Raw genomic sequence first — 20633 nt, 5'->3', positions numbered from 1 at the left:
TTCGCGTTTTATTATTTCATCTGGAGTACTTGATACTTCCTGCATCTTTTTCAAAATAACTTTTATATGAAAATTATAAACTTTAAAATATCTTGTTGATAACTTTACGATTCCAAAAAAAATGAATAAAGGCATTGAAATCATTAGCCCCATATTCGAAATTGTGTGTCATACGAGTGTCTCAGAAAGTACATAATCTTATAATCAAAATGCAACCAAGTAAGTCAAACACCTTACTGACTCTAAAACTTCACAAATTTGCTTTAAAAAGTTGAATAACGACGCATGAAAAGAGACTTCATATTAGCAGTCCAATGATATCACCGGAAGATATAATCTTGAAGTATGTTTGCTTGCCTTGCTGATTGGGATATCACAAAGATAACACAGTGAGTAATAAATATCAACATGAGATATAAATTTGATAGCTTTCTGTTATGTCTTTCTGATCGGGATGTCTACTATTCTCTAATGCATACCAAGGATCCTTGCTTTTCTGTAAACTATGGAGTTTTGCTGAATTTTTCGATCACCTATAATTACAAATCGTCCCATTTGAACCTGTTAACCAAGTCTAAAATTGTTAGTTACTAAATCGCTGTTCGATCTTTTATAGATAAAGGTTTAAGAACAAACCAAATGCAAACATGACTTAGACCTTAGTCTTATTACGCGCCACCCAGTGAATAATGGAAATCAATGAGAATGTCGCTAAACAAAAATCATATCAATTTTTTACGTCTCTTACGCTAGATGTGAATATTTTGAAATTTAGTACAAGATCGTAAAACTTTAAATTCGATAAAGTAGTGCTGGAATTTAAACATACCGTTCAGTGCAACGGGAGCTAGTAATGTTTAACTTCTAGAATTATTATGATGATGGCCCCACCTCATTTCCCCACAGAGATGTTATCCCACCGATTTATCTAGAAGGTATTTAATACAATTAAAAGTAATCTTGCAGACCGATATTTTGAAACAGGTCCCCCTAGACAGTCCACATATTTTTCATAAAAAATGTATGGTACCGAAAATACCGGTACTGGCTTTTGTTCAGTACCGGTATTACGGTACCAAAAATGGGTCGGTATTCCCGGGATTTTCGGTACCGGTATTACCGGTACCACAACCCTATTCATGGCCTAGCTTCTATCGGCTGTAATTGGTGCAGTTCTCTTTTTCCTTCCGATTTTGGTACAATCGTTAGTGATATGTTCTAACTGTAAAAGTCATAAAGTTCACCAAATATATCGCAATGTATCATAAAACACTATTGACACTATGTACGGCAAGTCACTATATTTACCTTCAGTCGGTGCAATCCCGTTTTCAGAAAACTGGCAGAACTCGTTCAGTCTGCTGTGCACTGCTATAACCCAATAAAACTTGTTACAATTCTGGGTGCCTTTCCCTGCTGCTATGATGTGCCTATTAGGTAGCGAGTAGCTCTAGCTTTCGACATTCGGAACAAGAGAGCTACATCATTAAAGTTGAAGGCAGCTTTATAGCTACTACCATCGACCGTCGTTTGCAAAGCTACAACTAAATGAAAGCGGTTGTGCAAACACGAATCGCGGCTAGTGTATACAATATGTCCGTAATGTCCGAATTCGTCTAACTGGATTACCAGTTTTTATTTTGCTTGCTTTATGGTAGTGAGAAAGTTATTACTCAATTTGGACTGAAAGTTAGCCATCGATCAGATAAAGGGGGCAAGCGCCACAGCGGGTGAATCGGTGGGAGTCGTTGATAGATGCTAATGATATCGTAAAGTATTGCATCAAGAAACGAGCATTGTACAATGCTTGGGTTGATTTGTGAACGATTTTGAGTTATGTACCTTCCGTCATTCGTTTCGCTCATCATTTACATGGATACGAGTTCAAAGCTCTGTGATATATCAATAGCGGAAGTAGGGGCGATATAACCAGCGAATCACTGATGTTTTTGTCTACGTGAACTATATATAAACTGGCAAATCACTGGTGTTCTTGCCTATCTGATCCTAGGAATCATTTCTGTGATGACTTCATAACGACAAATCAGCCTGCCCCGAACTCCCTTACTTATTTGGACAAAATTTCGCTCAAACTCCGGATGTGCTGCGCAATGCTTGTTATCTTCCGAAATATACATGTTCAACAAGTAATGAAAAAAGAGAAGCAATCAGCAGCAATAATAAAGCAAAGCTTTTCCCAAGAGTTGCAAATAAACAAAACTTGCACTTGTTATGCCGCGCCAGTCGCTGCCGCCACCGCCGCCTCTTACCGCTTGAGTTGTTGCATTTTTGCGAATGTACATACTCAATATTGATGGCTGTCAGTTGGTGGCAGTCAAGACAGCGTACGATCGCTGGGCTTAAGAGTCATTCGGCCAAGTACGCCTTCAGCGTTGTTGTTACTTGGTTTGCGAAAAATCAATACTGTATTTTGCAGAAAATTTGTTGTGGTGTATTCTAAGCAGATGGAATTTTCACAATACCAAATTAGGTGATCGTCTAGTCATTACGCACAATTTCGAAAACCTTCTGTGAATACTCGCGCCACTCAATGAAGGTCATTTGACAGATGCATTAAATATCTTCCGACATACACTTCCATGTAAATAGACTTTTCCCTCCAATTTCAACGACCGCCAAGAGCACTCTCGTGATCGATCGCAATCGATTTACGCGGATGTAGAAAGCAATCATCATTAATAGCTCGGTGGAAGGCAGCAATACGACCATGCGGTATGTTGTCTGGCGGCGCAGGCAGAATAGACGAGGTTCAGTGCGCCGTGCTCCTCCAACACACACCGAGACTGGGTACACCCGTAATAGGTGGTAGGTGCAGGAAGTAGTTCGGCACGAGCAAATGAAAAGCAAAAATTGAATGAATCAATATGAATGATTGCAAGCGATGAAAGAGATTTGGCTTCTTGTTGGCTAGATATGTGATTTTTTTTTCTTTTCATTTGTTCGCCAGAGGAATGCTTGCTGAACCACGCGGTAACTGGCTCTGTTTCACTAATTGATGAGGCTCAATATAGTGGGACGATTCCTTTCGGACTAAACGAGTGTTGCTCGTAACCAGTTGAACAGTTTTTACCACCCTCGTCCGGTAGCAGTAATTTCCAAGGCATTCCGCGAGTAAGTTTTATGCTACACCTGTTTCGATGCACTGCTGAAATTAACACCTATCGATAATCTTTTCAATGCATGTAACCGTTTTTCATAGATTTAAATTTTTGATGGTAGCTTCGAGATTACAACCTGCCGATCGGAGGTTGTACCTTCGCTGCGCTAACATTATTCGGCAAAAAAAATCTGATTTCTTTATTTTTTCAAAAAGTTTATTCATTTGTAGATGTTAGAATATTTGTTAGTAGTTTTTGAAGCACATATCGTTTTTCGTTGCTTCATCCAAGTGTAGTTTTTCCTTATTTCTATCATGAGTTGTACTTACATATCTACAACTTATGGTCCAAGATACTGTTTACATACATTTATTTGTTCCCTTTTTTTAAATAAACTAATATTTATGAGCTTTAGAAATTTTTCTAAGCGCTGCATACTCCATGCATTGTAAGAGACCATATATGAGCATGAATGTTATTTGTATAAATCTAAAACAATTTGTGTATTGTAATCTGAATAAATATGATAGAATCCCTCCCATAGAGTGGATGGGTTGACGGTATTGCAATCACCTTCATATATTAATACATTAAGCTTTTAACCGATTTTTGCATCAATAATCAGCAATTGATACTAGTTTCATCGTAAATCTTCATTTAATGCCTCCGCTACGAAAATAGCCATTCATATCCTATTGAACATTATTCTTGCTTTCTTTATTGTTATGTGTTTTTATGCCGTATCAAATTCTAGGTAAATCTCACGAACGTTCGACTTCTCCACCGTAGAATCAGATTGAGCTAGTGTCGTTCTCACCTTTTCGGCAGACTGCTTTGAGTTCCTTCGGTTGCAGAACCATATTAGTACACGCGAAATTACAACCCCGCTAGCATACGCGTCATACAAACGCTCATGTGAGAAAAAAACAATACGAAAAATAACATACAAATGCTTGAGCCTTACGCGACAATACAAATCCGGTCCTAAGCACGACCATTCGCACATACCTACGTCCAGATCTCGCAATAATAACAATGCCCCGACGCTGAAGTCAACTTACTTTTTTTATACGCGGTCTGATGATCGAACATACAAATACCTGCTTCCGCGTGATCATGAATCGGATCGCGATCACGAACCTTCGGTTCTAGCAGCCTAGGTTAATGCCTTCAGTTGGATCTTCAAATCAATCAAACACCTTAACATACAAACACTCGAGCTGTTCGCAATAATCGGCGCCAGCGATCTCGCAAACATGAAAACGTCCCAGTGATTAAGGGAACGTTTTGGCACTTGTAAATTTAAAATCGCGGTCTCAAGTAGGGAGATAGAAACACTCGTTCCTACATGATCACGATGTATACACGCGCACACATCTTAACAGCGCACTCAGTGTTACAATCAGCACCACGGTCTGCTGCAATCGGTTTGAAGCATTGTTTTAGTGGGTGGCATTTCCCGTTTTGTCCAAAATTGTAGTGAATGATTCTGACCGGGAGCCCTTCCGAGAATCCAGCTCTACAGCTCCAGTTGAACCACTATAAAAAATTAAAGAGTTGTGTGCAAGATACGACCACAGTTACATTGAAAATGCAGCATGATTATTGAACACCATGCGCGAATATTCATAGCATCAATTCCATTATTTATTCGTTCTAATAAGGACGGTTTGCAGATAACTAAGTTTGATGATACCGGACGAGAATCCTTTGAAAGGATTCGAACTTTTCCGGCGATTTGCTTTTGCTGCATATACACAGACGAACAGCTTATGTCAAATGAGAACTTTTTGAAACAAGGCGATCTCTTTTATCAACTTTTCGGTGCAGATTTGTAGGATAAATAAAAATATTTTCATCATTCTTTTTGGTGTGGTGTTCGCTTCGTGGCAGGGATGCCATATTCACTGATTTTCTTGAAGGTTTTTCAAAAACCCTTGGGTTTGAAAATTATTAATTTAAAGAATATTTACTTATATTAATATGGTAAAGGTACAGAAGCGTAAAGTTAATAAAAGCAACTTTCTATAGCAATTCTTTTTCCATTGTGTATTCGTCCTAATAAGAACGGCTTGCTGATATCTATGTCTTGTAATACGGGACGAGCATACTATGAAACTATTTGAGCCTTGCCTGCACGACGCATACGCACGATATAAACCAGCAATTCACCATCTCGCTTCTGTTCCGCCATCATCGCTTGGAACTGCAAACAAAATCCTTCCAGCATACACAGGCAAATGCTCTCTTTCCGTATCTCATGTCAAATAAAAAGCTATCCTACCAGCAGCAGTAGCGATAATCTAACTCGTTCTGCCAGCAGAATAGGCATGGCAATGAAGGAATTCTGTCAGAAACATTCCTTGAATTCTGTCAGAAACAACCGCTTGATAGGTAAAATGTGTAGGACGCTTATGAGTGTCGAGGTCTGTGTTAGGGAAAGTGAATCCATGTTTTTGCAGATTTACGTATTTTCAATAGTCTGGTAATAAAATACACAGACTAATTTGATAATAAATTTTACTGACAATTTTCAGAATCGATTGATGATCGAATCTTGAAAATCCATCAACAATTAACAAAACGTAAGCGAAAACTTTGTCTTGTTACATTTTCACAATATTTTTTATACAAAAATACGAATTTTTCTATAGTGTGCTGTTGAAATACCAATTCCAATTTTCAATTGCAATCAATTGGACCTTTCAGAATCGATTGGTATTTAGATTACGCAAATTCATCAACAAGCTACAGTCGTTTAAAAATATGGAAAACTTTCGTGGCGCGGATCGAATTTCAATTTTTAATTTTAAACCTAGCCCCAGCCCCATATAGTGGAATAAAGCAGTTCCATCACATGATCGGTAACTGTAGTGATATGGGAAAACTCACTCTTTTTAACTCCAGAACTGTACACCAAAGGTTTAGTATCAGATTCACACGATCATCCAATAACACGCGAATATGCGAATGCATACAAATGTCCACGCGAAATTAAAATGCCCATACGAACGAACACCCCAACTTAAAAAGCGTTCGTGATGATACACGAGACGAACATGCTGTCGTGGTCATCTACACAACTTCGCCCAAGAATCCGCAATCGCAAAAGCGCCCCGATAATTTAGTGAACGCTATAACACTTATAACCTGATTAACGCGTTCTCAAGCGCGCACTAATAAACGCTCATTCTTACGCGATAGTAAAGTTTCTATGCCCGCACATCTGAATTATGCACTGAATATCACAATCAGAATCACGGCGCTGCAATTGGCCTTAAGCAATGTTTTAGTGGGTGACATTTCCCGTCTCGTCTGCAATTGTAGAGAGTGTTTTTCACGGGGAGCCCTTCCGATATCCTTGCTCTACTACAGATCCAGTAGGACAAATCTGTGAAAAAAGTTATGGAGCGCTCCTGTAGTTATCTGGGCAATGATGTGACGAAGAAATGTGTGAAATCGCAAAAGGAAAAGATTGTGCACAGTTAATTTAAATTACTGGGTACAGTAACATTTCGATGGAGTTTTGAACAGCAAACCGTTCGGTAATCAATTCAGTAACACAATTTGGTACCAAACTCTCCGCAATCCGTTCTATCCAAACGTCAAAAAACACTGGTCAGTCAGCACTTTCCTCTGAAAATGGCGACTTGACAGATGATTTGCTGTACCTGTTTTGTAAGTTTTTGGCGAGGTTCGGTAACGTTGTACAATTTTGCCGAACAATCAGTCAGTATTTTACTGGATAATGTTTATGTACCGAAAAAACAGAAGAGCTGATAAATTCATTGAAAAATATTGCGAGTTTCAGTAAATTATTCGAAAAATTACTGAAAATCGCTAAAAAATGAAAGCTATTCCACAAATTTTTAAACAATTTGCTGACAGCTCCTTAAAAATATCACTTGACTGAGCAAGTCGTCAAAAGAAATTACTGAAGAAGTTTGGGCTGGGTTAGTGTGTGAGTTGTGGTGTGTATAGCATTTTTTCGCCTTCTGGAGATACACTGTCAATCGCCCAATTTTCAATATTTCATGTTATGTATTCGAGTAAACACTGTTTTAGATAATTTAGTTATGCACATACTGAACTAAAATATATAGAAGAATCATTTTACAATGTCTTTAACGCACTTACTATTAAAAAAGATCGAAAAATTAAATAATTTATAAAAAAAATCATTCAAATATTTAAAATTTCAAGTTCCAATCACCAAATAGTGTACCCTGTGCAGAAAAGCCTTCCGATTAGGGCAGTATTTCACTTTTTATTTCATGTAAAAATTACACTAGTGTGCAAAATAAAAATCTGAACTTCAACATTTGAACACCATTACCGATGTAAAATTGTATGCTGAATCCGAAAATAAAGTCCTAAAAATTTACAGTAGAACAGTTTTCGAGTTGCAGTCAAAACTGAATTTCTCCCTTAAAATAAAAATTAAGTTTAGTAAAATCCAAATATATCGGTTGATATGAAATATTCGTATGTTGAATTAATGGTGAATGAATGCACTTTCAGTTGTTTGAACATTTTGTTTTAGTGCGACTAATGGTTCTGACGTTATTTAGGGTGATGAGCCTATTTTCACCATACTAAGCAATAGAATGCGTAAAAATTGACATCAACCGCTTTGCTTCGTTGTTAAGAACCAATATAATAACACAAATACGTTGAAAACAGTAAAATTCTCGTGTTTGAGCACAATGAAAACTCGAATCGAGTGCCTCTATTGTTGCGCTACCATTTGACTCAATGCGTTGAACAAAGCTGGCAGACACTGCTCTAACCAACGGCTTCAAATAGGTAGGGTGATAATAGAAACATGGCGCAGATAGGCTCATCACCCTACGTGTTTATTCTCATTTTTTCCTCATTTTTTAAAGAAAAATGAGCGCTTGGTCAAGAATTTGGGCAAGATAAAGCAGTTTTAAAAATTATATTTTATGGGAACTTAAAGTTTTCTAATAACCAATGAAAATAGGCACCTATTAGTTCAAATCGAATGGAAATTGTGAAAGTTATTCAATTTTTTGTAGAATGGTAATTTTTTGTTTCTTTGGGTCATCTAATTGAACTTTCTCGATTCAAATTTTCTCTAGGGTTTGTTTCATGATATAGGGTGATGAGCCTATTTGCGCTATGTTTCTATTATCACCCTACCCATTTGCAGCCGTTGGTTAGAGCAGTGTCTGCCATCTTTGTTCAACGCATTGAGTCAAATGGTAGCGCAACAATAGGGGCACTCGATTCGAGTTTTCATTGTGCTCAAACACAAGAATTTTACTGTTTTCAACGCATTTGTGTTATTATATTGGTTCTTAATAACGAAGCAAAGCGGTTGATGTCAATTTTTACGCATTCCATTGATTGTAAGGCAAGAAATTACCGAATTAGTGCAGCACCTTGCTTAGTATGGTGAAAATAGGCTCATCACCCTATGATGATTTTTTTGGTAAAACACTGTTAAACAAATAAAATGAAGAATTTTGAGAGAATTTAAATCATTTATCCAAATGATTCACGACTACAGATGCCATATTCACAATGTAATTCAGAAAATAACACTCAACTGTGTTTTGTACAATGTTAATACGCACTATACTATATATGGTCAAGGCTTCTGTCTGTCACGTTACATTTTTACACATATTTCATAAGATAAGTCAGCAAAAAGAATAAAACCATATTCTATCACAACTGCACATTATTAAGGTCACTAAACCGCATTTTTTTTTACAGAAAGTTTTTTTCTATCGTGAACCGTTTTCACTTTATTGTCATTTTGAGACGTCTGCCACGTTACACAATTTTCGCAGTTAGCTTGGAGGTTGCCCGTCTCAATAGAAAAAGTCTGTTCCGTTGGCACCCAAATTTGCATGAAAATAGGTTTAAGTTGAAGCTTAGAAAGCAAGAAAGAGTTTGAAATATAGTTTTGCTTAAGAAAAACTTTTTTTTCGATTTTATGGAGTATTCTCAATGATCTGTCACGTTACAGTTCTGCATTTTCATTGAAGCAAGGATATCAAGACAATCGTACACAAATCATCCTTAATCTAGGAACTGAGTTTTAACGGGAAATTTCATGTTTATTTTGAAAAACATATTGGTTTTGATGAACAAACGTGAAAAACTTTTGAAATGGTCGTAATTTCACGAAGTAACATATTATGTCGAAAGAAAATCCAAAGTAACTTAAAAACATCTGCATTTTGAAGGATAAATTTTCGTGAGCATTTTGAATTGAAAACCCGTTTTGAAATACATTGTATAACTAAATTATTTAAAGAAAAATAATTAAATAAAAATTCAAAATTAAAAGAATTATTGAAATATGTTAAAATTTTTCATTGTTATTTTTTCTACGACGCAATTTTATTTTAAAGTTTTTTATTTGCAATTAAATTTTAAACGTGTTATGTTTTTTTGCGTTTGGTATTTGTGAGTAATTTATTAAAAGGGCGTATTTTCACTACTAGATATTACTGTTGAAAAAAAATCAAAATATTTCGGAAATATTTTCTTTAGAGCATTTTGCTTCGAAATGATATTTAGTATTAATATTGTATAAGTAAATTATATTCATGACTGGCAAATACTAAGAAATTTAGAAGATACTTGAAGTTAAAAATGTTTTCTTACTAATAATTTCCTAATAGTGCAATTATAGTTTCATCAGTTTACAGGCTTTCGTTAACAAAAAAAAATGTTTTTCTGTAATTGCATTTTAATTTTTTTTTTTGCTTTTTGAACAATGTATTTGTATTTTTAACATTTTTTCGCTTTTTTTTTGAAAAATTTCACCAAAAAATATTCACACAGAACAATTAATTCCCCAGAACTCGCTATCATATAGTTTTGCTGCACAAATGGCAATTTTCGAATAATATATATTGAAAGTAGCGTGCATTCAAGATCTCATACGCCCTTTTTAAATATTACTCTTGAATAAAAATTGTTTGTTAAATATTGAAAAATACTTAGTCTCCCATACACATCAAACGTAAAAGGTTTCATCAGAACCAAAGATGGTCACCAATATTGACGTTATTGAATCAAACTTGATAGAATTGCTTAACAGCAGAAAAAATCTGTCACGTTACATAAGATAAACTGTGTTTACTTAAAAATTAATGAAACTTTAAAGTTTTCACAATACAGTTTCAAAAAGTAGACTTTAAGTAGTAAGAAAAAATGCAGGCTAGACATTGTATGTCTGCTGTTGGTGTGGTCCACAAAACGTTTTTTGAATTTTTGATCTGTCACGTTACAAGTTATTTGGTTTCCATTACTTCACAACTGAAAATAAGCAATAATCCATATTCATCTAAATTTTTCCAGCAATATCATCAAATTTAAAGTAGACTGCAATAGAAAAATGTGGTTGCAAGCAAAAAGTTGAAAATGTGGATTTTGTTTACCTTTTTATCTCCTTACGGTCTTTAAGTCATTTTCAGGTCATGCAAGTAGCATCAACAAACTTTCATAAACGACAGACATGAAATTTTTTTCTGGGATCACCATTCATATTTTTTAATATTAGAGGTTATATACATACGGAAAACAAACAGTTTGACGAAAAATTTGATAAAAAATTATTTCGCCTGTGGTTGCCATTTTCGGAGCCTTGACCATATACGAAGATATATGTGATACACATACACGTCAAGTATTATAAAATTAATTTATTTTTTTTCCTAAAAGATCTGGCAGTTCGTATATTGAAATTAAATATGTAGGACATCGAACAAGACTTATTTGGGTTTAAAATATCAAAAACAACTTCAGAATGATGTGAATGACGTAGAATATATATTTTTCTTTTTATTTTGATTATTGAGGTTTTTAACCTTGGGGTCATTCGCCTCTTTTCGTGTTAGAGAAATCTCTAACCCTATGTGCGGGGTTGAGAATCGAACCTAGGTGAGCTGCGTACAAGGCAATCGAACTAGAATATCGTGTAAGTGCACTTAGATGTTTTACGCAATGTATTGTAGTATATTGAAGTTTTAGTGCAGTAAAATCGATACGTTGTAGAAGTCTATGTGAGTACAATATAATTTCCAATTGCAAACTTCTAGACGTTTTAATAACTTAAAATAAATTGATAGTAGAACAAAACGTGACGAAATAGGTGGATAATTCGTCATTCGTGAAGCTAGTGCCAGCATTTTATATTTTGCACCATCATAAGTTTTCGATATGTGTATAAGGGCGTTGTGGAGCGTGTAGCTCCCTGGGCTTGGGTGATGAGCCTAATAGGCGCGTACTCTTGCTTGGTCGATAAGAGTGGGAGATCCGATCGAGTGCTGGTTCATTGATCTCTGAATCTCATGACTAATAATCATTCGATCGAGTGTTTTGGCGGACGGCTGATATGGATGTTTCTACTTTCAAATGGAACACGCTGGTTCGGTTGTTTGGGGACTTATTTGATCTTGAGCATAGTGATCGAGTCATTCGATTCGGATCGATGGACTGTCATCTATAAGAGATGATCAGACTGAAGGTGGCTGTTTTTATCTCTTAAATCGCTCTGTCGCTCTGGCTCGTGAAGATGGCGAGTAACACTCGTTTATAACGAATCGGATGCGCTGTTTTAAGAAACAGAGATGACAATCTCTTATGGATGGAACCTTCTCTTAAACATACTGTTCAGCCACTAGTTAAGGCTCAACTAGATCAACTTAATAAACTGAAACACGTAGTTTTTGAAGAAATCCAATCCACGTGAACCACATCACCAAACACTTAAAAGTGGTTTAGATGCATGTAATATCTATTTCTGTGTTATCTATTATCTTATCTATTCTATTATCTATTAATATCTATTTCTTTATCCCTCTCGCAGGAGGATTGACGGTATTGTAAACATCATCAGGCCACAATAGACTAAATAGAATTATCTAAATATAAGGACCCTTCGCTCTTTTTGGTTTCTATTTGCACCAAGTGCTACTACTAGAGGTTAATTAGTTCTTATGTCAATAATCCACTAATCATTATGACGTAAGATTTTATTTATATAAGAAGCCCGCTTCAAGATGTTGATGAAAATACGCCTCGATAGCGTTGTATCGAGGAGGCCGGGAGGGCTGATAGGAGCCTTTTTCTGTTCTTTATCTTTCTTCTATTCACCCGCTCATAAACAACTAGTAACAAATAGATAATTGAGAAAGGATGTGCTATGTGTGGTGGTTGGGTATTCAAGTATTAGTAGTGTTTGAAGTACTAATGTATGTCTTTCATGTTATGATCATAACTTTAGCTGTATCTTGTACCTGTTTTATCTATTGCGTCTCTCATATATTGTCTTTTATCTCTTCTTTTCGAATCCTATACTGCCATTCTACTCTCGCCTTCAGCTGGGTCAGCAAAGATGGTGATAGCCAACATCTTAACACTCACACATTCTCAAACGCGGTCTCAAGCGGGAACCTACAAAAATGCCCTCGCGCGCGATTACGAATCGGTCACGTCCGGAGGTCTACCCTTGATCCCAGAAGCCTGGGTCCATGCCTTCAGCTGGACCAATTGGGCAAATACGCTCATACCTATTCGGCGGCACGTCTCATGGCGACATAACCGGGAAGCTTATCGATATAAGGGATCCCACTCTCTGCCAGAATTCTGGCCGCACACCGAAAATTTAATATCAGACTCACGGTTCGCGCGACCATTCAAGAACACACAACACACGCAAATATGTTAGAAAATCACGTTAGCGTACAAACGTTAGAACCCCTCGCGATTTTCTAAACAACCTACGCCCACCAACTCGCAAGCATGATTATACCCCGGTGATAAGGTTAACGTCTCAGCGCTCATAAACTTACCAACGCGATCTCAAGCGTTAATCTACAAGCTCCCTCGTTCGCGCCATCATGAATCGGAATCGTCCGGAAGTCTCTATCCTCGGTACCAACAGTCTAGGTCCATGTTAATTCAAAAAAAAAAAAAAAATAGAATTGAAGAATTAAAAAAAAATTGCTCCCATATCCACTAGACAAAACGTTCCATGGTGACATGACCGGGAACTCTAGTGATATGGGATAACTCACTCCCTGTCAGAATGTGATCCGTACACCAAACTAAATATCAGAATGACGGTCCGCGAATATATGAATGGCCGCAGGGTTTCAAAATCGAATTTATACACGCGAAGTCACACACACGCGAGCACACGCGACAAACACGTCAACATACGAACGCCTAAGCCCTTCGCGATCATCTACGCACACCTATGCCCGCTATCGCGCAAACTTGACAACACTCCGGTAATTATGTGAACGTTTTAGTACTTACGAAGTTACGAACGCGAATACGCAAACGCGCGCGATCATGAATCGGTCACGTCCGGAAATCTTTAGCCTTCATTCTAGTAATTTAGGTCCATACATTCAGTTGGACCAATCAAAAATATAAAGCTCATATCCACTAGACCACACGCTCTACGGCGACATCGCCGGGAACTCGTCATATGGAAGATCTCACTTTCATTTAGCATCTGAGCCGTACACCAAATATAAAGTATCAGATTCACGGTCCGCGCACGATTATCCAAAGAACACACGCGAATATGCAAAATGCACACGGTTATAAAATAGATTTTATATACGCGAGGTTACATACACGTTAGCACACGCGACATACGCGATCGAACACGTTAACGTATAAATGCTCGAACCCTTCGCCATGATACATGCGATCGCGAGTCCCTACGTCCGCACATACCTGAACCGTACAATGAATATCACATTCAGAATCACGGCCCGCTACAATTGGCCCATTGCAGTGTTTTATTGGGCGACATTGCCTGTCTCGTCTGCAAATTGTAGTATGTGATTCTGACGGGGTGCCCTTCCGAGAACCTAGCTCTACAGCTCCAGTAGGACAACTCTCGAAAAAAAATAACGTCCGTACCATTAGTTACACTATGTTCATACGATCGAAAGTACATTCATTTACCTTTTGATTTAACATAGTAATATTTCATATCGATGCGCTATAACCGAAGATATTTGCATTTTACTAAACGTACGTTTTATTTGAAGGGAGAAATTCATTTTTTCCACTGCTCTTCGAAAATTGTTCTACTGTAATTTGTTTGAATTTCATTTTCGGATTCAGCACACGATTTTACTTTGAAAATGACCACCATGTTATCGAGTGCTGAGTCTTGTAATGAGGTTTCAGGTAATAAATCCATCATTTCTATTTATTTTGACATTTAAAAAAACTTTTAGTTGGGTTGTTTGTTAAAAAAAATACGCAAAAGATAAGTTTCTTGTTGTTTTCATGTTTTTTGAGCCACTGATGAGGAGACGTGCTTAAGGTGCAATAACTTTCGATTTTGAGGATTGTTCTGGATTATTTTTTATGTTTGATGATCCTTTATGAGACATATTTATCATATCTAATGATCCATTATCAATCATCAAAATATCGAAGGTCCAACCCCTTTTGTCCAACTCTGCGAAACGCGGAGCTTCATTACTCACCGGTACATGGTCGTGCTAGTTGTAGTGAATGGACAGGCTGCCACTTGAAACCGAAGTTGCTATCTTCTCGTCTCGTTGGAGGAATGTGAGTAAGCCTTCTGCTCACTCTTTCTAAACACTACGCCTGTAGTGGACGCACCGCACCAGTACATGTAGTGCTATAGATTAAAGCTGTCTTTTTGCTTGCTTTCATTTGCCACTGCTTCACTAGCTTGGCACAGAATACACCTATACATTACACGTGTCTCAAATTATTCGTGTTGATTTTTTTTCTAAAACTGGACCCCAGTATGTTACTATTCATCACTACGAGTAGTGTAAATTTTGTATACGAGTTCTCAAATGTTTTTATTCATTATGATTCTACATTTTTCGTTTTCTGTATACAACCTGTAATGGGTTGCAATAAAAACAAGCAATGCCTAAATTAGGTCGATCAAAGAATGTTTTTGCAGACAATTAAAAAAAAAAATTGTGCACGCAATCATCCATTCATGTAGGCCGCCGTAAAACCTGTTCTTTGGGAATTACTTTTTGCTATGCGTACACAAATGAGGTGGCAGCAATGGCAAGTATGCTATTGGATCAAATAACGCGCAAACTTAAGTATTAAAGTGTTACTCTTTGAGGGTAGATAACGCTATGAATGTTGCATTGTAAATTGAAGCCATTAATCTTTCACTTTAAATCGATTGTCATAATAGTCGGTCCTTTTCTTCTCAATTAACGGTAAGGCAAATCTTTCGAATACGCCCTCATCATATGCTGTTGATGTCTGAAGGTGATGTAATTGAATATTCGGAGTGTCATACCCACCTGAGCTTTTGGCTTGACCAGCGGTTTACCAGAATCGATCATTCCTAATTGGCAAACAAACCGATAGGCACAGATTAAATAACCGGCAGCGCTCTGATGTTCGAACAAGCTTATGTAACGCGATACCGGCCTGTGTGCGGGGAACGCTAACAAGTTACGATATAGGATAGACATCAAGATGGATTGCGGTCTCCGTTTTTATGAGTTGAACGGACCGAACACGCATGGAATATGAAAGCAACGCTGAATAGCCGGTTGAAATACGCGAATATGTTTTACTAATTATCCCAAATTCGCAACACTGAATGTTTCATGTGTTGACGTAGTGGGCTTATTGTTTGGTTTCAATTTGAATATTAACAGTAAAGTAGCAGTATAAGTTCAAGTCCTAGGGTGTTGACCCCTACCCTTGCGGACTACTTTGTGCAATATTGCCATCATGCGTACACCATGAAGTAGTTGGCAATTAACCTTTAGGGCTACATTTATAATTGATCCCAATTTAAGTCCCCTAATACTACAATAGTAGTACTTTTTCAGTTGTCATTATATCAAAGGACACATCGCCGTACCAGAAGAATTATTTCATTACTTCTTTGTCAAGTCCAAACCAGGTGTTCTAATAATATTTCAAACTCACGTTGTATAAAATACGTCATCCATTATGTAAACAATCCATCATTGACAATTTTATATAATAGAACAAACGTATTTCTTTGAACACACACGATAAAAATGCTGCCCACCAATTATTCATCTACCTATTCTGTTATATCTTCAGTGATTTATGATTGTTTTTATTCCCGTTTCCTCGATCTATCTTTGCCATCGAAGCAGCACCTTAGCTAAAAATACACCATTCCGTTGCGTCCGCATGGTTCCACTTAAATTTACCTCAATTAGTGGTTTAAATGCAAACTGTATCATCACATATGCCCGTTGCCACTTCGTTTGTTTGTTTGCCACCCTCACCTCACAACTGCGCCCGTGCCATCAGGGCGCTACGAATCCCAAAAGCGTAGCACAGTACGGTATAAAATGGAAGTTATCATTATGACGAAGGCGTAACTGCGAAACTGCATAAATAACTTAATATGAAACATCGCTAGAACACATGTTCACGCTGATACGAATTTATAATTATTGCGCAGGCACTACCTACATGTTCTTATACTATCTCAAACATTCCAGTTAAATGCGGCCTGGTCTGCTTTGCCTGTAGCCTTAGGATAACACTAGAATAATCTGACTAACCGACTGTCTTAAACGATTTGTTGTTTCCATGCGATCATTTTAAAACACTAACTTTTTTTTATATGCACGTCACTTTACTCCGATTCTTCTAGTTCAAGAATGTACCTTTTAAAAAATATTTATACATTTTGTAGCGTTCTGGCTATCTTGTTCTACTAATTTTCAAGTTGATTTTAGTTTCGAATCCGGTCATATTCTAGATTGAGCGATTAAATTAACCGCAATGAAGAGCTTACTTTGTGTAATCAAAAGTCGTTTGTACCCAGCAGAAACAGTTGAAACGGTCTATCGGATATTTTACGCCTAATTCAACATTTGTAATGACGTACCACACGTGTCGAGTGGTAGAGCTACAAAACGAAAAGATTAACTTAATCCGAGATACGTGCGTCCGCATAACTGTCATACTACGTATAATAGCCCCATGTAGATGGGCAATCCCACACCAATCCCCCACATAAGACAATTAAGCGTAGAACGGTAGAATCCAAAAATATATAAGTTTCATTCAATAGACTTCTATTGTTATCCGTAGCCCATTGACTGTGTGTGCAGTTTAAAATTTGTTTTGTGGCCAATCATGGTTCTAATTTATTGGATTTCAACCGCTAGCACCTGTCATGATAATACAATGTGCCTCGGACTTCGTGCAATCTAATTTGCCATCAGAACGAGCGTATCTTGTCATCTTATCGCGGACAACGCATCGAGCGGCGTGCCCAATCTATCGATGTCGCCGTTAACGGCTGATTGTGATTGCCTCTTGGTACACATGTATGGAAAAAAATGCTAATGGATCCGCGCACTGACACAATCAAACGAACGCCACTGAGCGACAGTGAACCGAAATCGCAAACATAACAACCCGAGAAAACAAAATACGCAAAACGATATTGCGAAGACAGTGAAAAATGGTAACGGCACTGTTGCACGGCCGGTTAATCGTTTGCTGTCGGTCGAATAAACTGCGAAACAGCATTCCAATTGCCATTATGTCTGCTTCAAAATCGATTCGGGGGAACTTCAATTCTGCTTCTGCAAGAGCGCCTTTGTTTTCATGATTGATCCATTTTCGTAATATTTCTGACTGTAGTAACAAACAGAGAGGGAGAGAGAGTGAGAGAAGAAATGTTGGTTTCATTAACAGATCTAGATTTTTAACTCTGAAAATTCCGTTGCAAATTAAACATGACTGACGTTTACATGGCTACTACTAATTAAAGGAATCAGATTACTTGCAATAATTAACTCATGTTCTTTATTTTTTGTTTGCTTGCAGGTAATGGTTTTCTTTAACCCGCGATATCCCACTGCAAATAACCTGGACAGTAAGTATACTAACAGTTGTAAATAGTTAACGTCATGTTTACTATTTTTGGAGATTCCTCAAATTATATTTATGTAAATATAAAACCAAAAAAAGAGTTGATGAAACCACCTTTACAAATTGACCCTCTGCTGCCCAACCCCATCGTTTGACGGGGTTCAGCAGAATCGCTGTATCGATTTTGTGTTGTCAACACAACTAAAACCTCTTCCAAGTATTCCGACCTATCATTCAAATACATTTTCTGCTTTTTGAAATCATTATGTAAATTTATATTTGAGTTTAAAGTTGAAAACTTGAGAGAAACGAGAAAAAAAATATTTTTCGTGTGGTAAAAAATATTGGCAAGTTACTTTACAGCAGTACTATATTATTGAAATTTGGTCGTGTACTAACTCGAAACTACACCTATGAGTTAAAAAATTTACCCCGCCAAAAGAAGGTGTTGGGCAGCTGTGCGAAAAAAATTGCGTTTTCAATGTACTTATCATTTTAAAATTTAGGTGTTTATTTGGCTCTAGTTTTCTCATTTGTTGACCAATTTCAACTAAACCACTTGCAAATGATCAAGAAATTATTCAAGATTTATTAACGATACTTGTTGGTCAGTTCAGAAAACCGGTTCTGGCTTTACAAATAAATCCCATGGGATCTGACAGAGGGCCACGTGAGCCATATTCAATACTCATACAACTCCTAGCTCGACGTGTGTCTTAGCATAACCTGAGTATAAATAATAATCATAAATGTCAACGTTCTGAAATAATTTAGAGACATATTAGCTGGTTTTGGGCAACCGAAAAACGATCGCTGCTTTGGCGGTTCAGAGGTGCAGGTCTCATAAATAATTCCTCGTATGTGCGGAACTTTTCGTATCACTAGCCCTGTAATTGTCCTGTACACTAAGAATTGGCTGCGAAGTCTGTTGAAACAGAGGGTCAAGTTCCAAAACGGAATGATAGTATCTAAGCCTTGGTTTGGGTTCCAGGAGACATTGTACCGACATTACCGAATGCCATATCAAAATTCACAGTTATTCGTATAGAATAAATGCGGGTGCACCTACATATTACTGTAATTTCATATCAAATTACATCAAATCGATGATCAATGAATAATAAGCCTTTTAAATTATCCGAACACTTGCGAAAATTTTATAGCCGGGTCCGGGAATTGCGAAATATGGTTCTTCAGACCACCTGTTTATGCGAGAATTACTGTCATGCGCCACCTGGTTTTTTTTCGCCCAGCTGCCAAACCCTGCCTTTTTGCTTGGTTTCATGTTTTGGTTTTAACCCGTAACTTTCGTAAACTGGCGATATGTTTTTCAGTTTTATCATCATAAAAACACACTACTTAAGTTTTTCGAAGTGAAACAAAACCTTCCGTCATGTTCATTAGTTTGCCAGGAATAAATGTTTTAAAAACGGTGCAGGTCTCATAAGGCACTTGTCATTAGTAGCAGCTCAAGGAAGCATTCTTAGTGGTCATCAGTACCCTTGTACTAGCCTTGCATTTAACCTGCACACTAATAATAAGTTGCAAAATATGGTGAAGTAGAAGATCAAATTCAGCAACGGAATGTAGCTTAATTGGAAAAAATCCAATTGCTTGCATGTTCACCACTAGATGGCCTTAATACGTCAGACTATCACAGAAAACCTGCTGTCTCGAAGACTGCAAATCGAACCGACGCTGTTGTTAGACTTCCATAAAAAGTTAATACAGTCCGATACAACCGAGTTCGAAGCCTAAGGGATACTGAGTAAGTTCCAGAAATAAACTCATATCTGTTTCTTAGAGATAGTTGACCCGATTTGCATTAATAAAAGGCATCATATCCCCTTTGACTGATATTTAACTTTATTTTGATAATAGTTTTAGTTTTTGTGTTAATAGTGGAACAGAGCTTACGCACATGAAATTTCTATACAAAGAAGCATTATTCATAAAGGAAGGTTACACAATTACTCTGAAAACGATCTTCAAACCAAGGTCCGGAACGAATATATCCAAAAAACTATTTTATTGATAGGTTTTTCACGGTGCAGTTCATTTAAAACATTTTGTTTCTTTGTAGGTTGTCTTGGACCAAAAATAAAAACATCTTTAAAATTGGTTGTTTGTAATTTTATTTTTTGCATATTTTTTAGAAATTCTGTTTTTGTGCGTGTTTTTTCACATAAAAGCTTTAATATCTTCCAATTCATGCTCGTATAGTTTTTCTGTAGAAATGAAGATTTGCTAGCAATATTCTTTGTGAAAGAAGTGATTTCAACAACTCAAACATATTTTTAAAATAAATTCTCTTGAGTCGAAATCGTTTGAATAAAGTATGGACCTACATGCAAGTAATAACCTGATATATATAGATACAAAAACATGCATGTTTTCAACAAAATTGTTGGTAATATCTTTGTTGAACACCTAAAGCATTAATTCTCCATGATTACTGATCAGAGAATTAATCACCAATATTGTTTTACGAGAATATGCTCTGTATTATGCAGTGATTTTTTTTCCGAAAATATGTAAAGTTGACGGATTCTAAATACGTCATTGTGATCGTAATACACTATTTTCACCACCGTAAAACGGTATATTAATGAAATCAAT

At 36.9% G+C, this 20633-nt stretch overlaps 1 protein-coding gene across 11 annotated transcripts in view; it reads left to right on the top strand.

The window, feature by feature from the left end:
• The window catches only part of LOC131692100 (serine/threonine-protein kinase 10-like), a 115989-nt gene that overhangs the window by 14972 nt on the left and 80384 nt on the right, over nt 1–20633 (top strand). For 8 of the 11 annotated variants that reach the window (XM_058978967.1, XM_058978963.1, XM_058978962.1 and 5 more), the window contains exon 2: nt 17970–18018. The exons of 2 other annotated variants lie outside the window; for them this stretch is intronic. The gene's annotated coding sequence lies outside the window, so the exon portion shown is untranslated. Of the gene's footprint in view, nt 1–3062; nt 3133–17969; nt 18019–20633 lie in introns of those variants that run through there. One more of the 11 variants, XM_058978957.1, reaches the window with a different exon arrangement.

The sequence above is a fragment of the Topomyia yanbarensis genome, chromosome 3 (genome assembly GCF_030247195.1).
Source record: "Topomyia yanbarensis strain Yona2022 chromosome 3, ASM3024719v1, whole genome shotgun sequence".
NCBI classification, from domain to species: Eukaryota; Metazoa; Arthropoda; class Insecta; order Diptera; family Culicidae; genus Topomyia; species Topomyia yanbarensis.
Note: the sequence above shows the minus strand (reverse complement) of the source record. Positions and strands in the feature narration are given on the sequence as shown.